The sequence below is a fragment of the Aegilops tauschii genome, chromosome 1 (genome assembly GCF_002575655.3).
Source record: "Aegilops tauschii subsp. strangulata cultivar AL8/78 chromosome 1, Aet v6.0, whole genome shotgun sequence".
Lineage (NCBI taxonomy): Eukaryota > Viridiplantae > Streptophyta > Magnoliopsida > Poales > Poaceae > Aegilops > Aegilops tauschii.
Genome location: NC_053035.3, coordinates 474,670,107 through 474,673,808, shown reverse-complemented (window position 1 = coordinate 474,673,808; position 3,702 = coordinate 474,670,107). Strand labels below are relative to the sequence as shown.

Here is a 3,702-nt window from a genome sequence, read left to right as displayed (position 1 = left end):
AGAACTGGAAGGCGAAGGTGCACTAAGGTGGTACACAAACCGGTACATTGCTGTCTCATATGTTGGCTAGTGTGCACGGCAACGCAACGTAACGAACCAACACCATTTCGTGTGCCAAGACACATGCACATATGTATGCACCGCTGCGTGATGAGACCAAGAGAAAATGTGGCTCGTTACCATTCCTCTACGAGCTACGTGCATCGCCAGCACCTGCAAACATGCACTGCATGCACTCGTCGCCGGCCGATGAGCTCATCCCGACACCGGCGAAAGACATGTTCCCGCGATCCACCGGCGAGCGCTATAAAAACACGTCTACACATGCATGCTTGAGCACAAGCCAGTGTGCGTGGATCGTTCAGTCGACATGGCTTTCTCCCCAGGAGCATGGCCGGCGATCACTGCAATCTTGCTGGTGCGCGGCCTGTTTGCCGCCTTCCCGGCGACTTCGGTCGACGTGGGCGACATGCTGATGATGGATAGGTTCCGCCAGTGGCAGGCCACGCACAACCGGTCGTACCTGAGCGTGGAGGAGAGACTGCGGCGCTTCCAGGTGTACCGCGACAACATGGAGTACATCGACGCCACCAACCGGCGTGGCGACCTCACCTACGAGCTCGGTGAGAACGAGTTCGCCGACCTCACCCAGGAGGAGTTCTTGGCGAGCTACGCTTCATCCTACGATGCACTACTAGGAAAATGCCTACTAGTGGCGCACCAATTTTGCCTACTAATGACGCACTACTGGTGCGCCACTAGTACCACGCCACTAGTAATTAATACTAATGGCGCATCACTGGTGCCATTAGTATCTGACACCGTAGTGCGTCATTAGTGGGCAAAACATCACTTGGCGCCATTAGTATCTGGTATACTAATGGCGCACCAGGCAGTGCGCCATTAGTATAGGCCACGGTGCGCCATTAGTATTTTTGAATTTTGAAGGCGGGAAAATAGTAGTGGCGCACCGTCTAACCCCACCGTGCGCCATTGCTATTTTTGAATTTTGAATTTGGATCTGGATCGCGATTTTTGTCCATTTTTTGCTCTTTTTTTTGCACGATATTTTTTCAAATTTTGTTCTCGTTTTTGTATCTTGTACGTTCTTTTGCTAGAGAGGAGTTCGCCGGAGAGGAGGGCCGAGGTCACCGGAGAGGAGGAGGAGGAGGTCACCGGAGAGGCGCTCGCCTACATCGCCGGAGAGGAGGAGGAAGTCGCCGGAGAGGAGGAAGGAGAAACCGTGAGGGGAGGGGAGGAGAGGAGAGGAGGGAGGTGGAGCTCACCGGAGAGGAGGGAGGAGGAGATCACCGGAGAGGAGGGAGGAGGAGATCACCGGAGAGGAGGGAGGAGGAGATCACCGGAGAGGAGGGAGGAGAAACCGTGAGGGGAGGGGAGGAGAGGAGGGAGGAGGAGGTCGCCGGAGAGGAGGAGGAGGAGGTCGCCGGAGAGGAGGAGGGTAGTATGGTGGAGGAGAGAAGGGGAGATGGAGTGGAGGAGAGGAGGAGATGGAGTGGAGGAGAGGTGGAGTGGAGGAGAAGAATGAAGAGGTAAGGAGGAGAGGACCACGCCCAGCCATATATACGGCATATAAATGGCGCACCGTGGGCAGGTGTGCCATTACTATTTTTTTATTTTTTATTTTTATTTTGAATTTTGAAGGCGGGAAGATAGTAATGGCGCACCATGGGCAGGTGCGCCATTAGTAAGTTCGAATTTTTTTGCCTCTCCAGATCTTAAAAGCCCCGTATCTTTTTTTCTGTTAGGTTAAATTCGGATGTAACTTTTCGAGTAGATGATTTTTCATATAAAAAACTTTTTCATCCGAGTTCGCATGCAAAAGTTATGCCCATTTTACAAATTCTCGAGAGATTTTGCAAAAAAGTCGAAAATTCATGTTTGTAAATTTTGCTAACAACTAGACCACATATCACATGGGAATCTTATTTTCTTTTATTTTTTTGACATTTCTATCATTTTCTTTTATTTTTTTTTTTGAAACTGAAAAGGCGGTCCAGGGGGGGTTGCATTCGGGGGAATGTTTGGGCCAAATTACTAATGGCACACCGTGGGCTAGTAATGGCGCACCACACCCACGGTGCGTCATTAGTGTCCATATTGGCTATAGCTGTTTTTTTAGTAGTGATGGCGCCGGTGATGATACGGGCATCACGATGCCCGCGACCGGTAGCGACGCCGAGTTGTGGTCATCTGGTGGCGAGGATAACTCCTTGGAGGCTCCGCCTCCACCCAGCATGGACTAGAGGGCCAAAGGCGCGGTCACGCCGCCCAAGTCTCAAAGCTCATCATGCTGTACGTAAAGATAGATCCCCAACTTGATTCAGCATGGTTTTCACTTTCAGTTGGATTTCCATGACATTCACTGAATTTCATTGATTTCACTTGTCTTTAAAATACTTGCCTTTAGGCCAAAATATTTCAGCAATTTCTATAGTAGACATGAAAATCAAATACTCCCTCTATTTTTATATACAAGGCCACAAAATAAGAATACAGGTACGAAGATAAAATTTAATGCATACTTTGCAAGTTTACTTATCTTTTCGTTTACTGGGATCATTAATACGCAACATGCATGCAAGGAAACTGAGTGGAGGAAGTAACTAGTGTCATTATGACTACAAGCATCCAAGTAGTAAATAAGTTGCTAATATGAGAAAATATCATTAATTTTTTCCTTGATTACTGTTGGTGGCCTTGTATAGATGCAAAACATAGATTTTATAGTGGCCTTGTATAAGTAAATGGAGGAAGTATCTATTTAACTTCAAGTGAATATTTCGGCCTTTTGGCCAGAACACAAACCAAAATTCATTGAATTTCAATGATTTCGGTTGGTGCTGAAAGTTTTCTAAAACTGAAAACCTCCCAATTCAACCTTAGCTTGTGATTTGTGAAACATGCACCCTGATTAACCATTGTTTTGTCCCTGGATGAATGAATGCAGCCAGCTGTTGGGCATTCGTGACGGTTGCGACGATTGAGACCCTGAACTGGATCAGGACGGGGAAGCTGGTGGCCCTCTCGGAGCAGCAGCTGGTGGACTGCGACCAGTACGACGGTGGGTGCAACCGCGGCTCCTACAACAGGGCCTTCAAGTGGATTGTGGAGAACAGTGGCCTCACCACGGAGGCGGAGTACCCATACACGGCGGTGAGGGGCGCCTGCAACCGCGTCAAGTCCGCCCACCACGTCGTCCAGATCAGCGGCAGCGGCGTGATCCCGCCCAGGAACGAGCCCGAAATGCAGCGCGCCGTCGCCGGGCAGCCCATTGGTGTGGCCGTCGAGGTCGGCAGCGGCATGCAGTTCTACAGGAGCGGCGTCTACTCAGGCCCCTGCGGGACAGCACTCGCTCACGCTGTTACCATCGTCGGCTACGGCATCGACGCGGGGGTCAAGTAATGGATCGTGAAGAACTCGTGGGGGCAAACATGGGGCGAGGGCGGTTACATCTGCATGCGCCGCGATGTCGGTGGCCCGGGGCTCTGCGGCATCGCACTCGACGTCGCCTACCCAAAAATGGCGAGGTGAATGTACCTACGGCATGCATCTGGATGCATGCGTACGCTCGGAATTAAGTAAGCTCACCTAGTGGGAGGCAGCAGCATTGATGTACTTCACCGTGTGTAAGTGTATGGTAACGTACAGTACGTATCATCGTCGATTCCACCGTAATACAAC

The 3,702-nt window shown here is 50.4% G+C and overlaps 1 pseudogene; it reads left to right on the top strand.

The window, feature by feature from the left end:
• Positions 1 to 370: 370 nt before the first annotated feature.
• Positions 371 to 3,433, top strand: LOC109750868 (ervatamin-C-like; annotated as a pseudogene).
• The last annotated feature ends 269 nt before the right edge of the window (positions 3,434 to 3,702 follow it).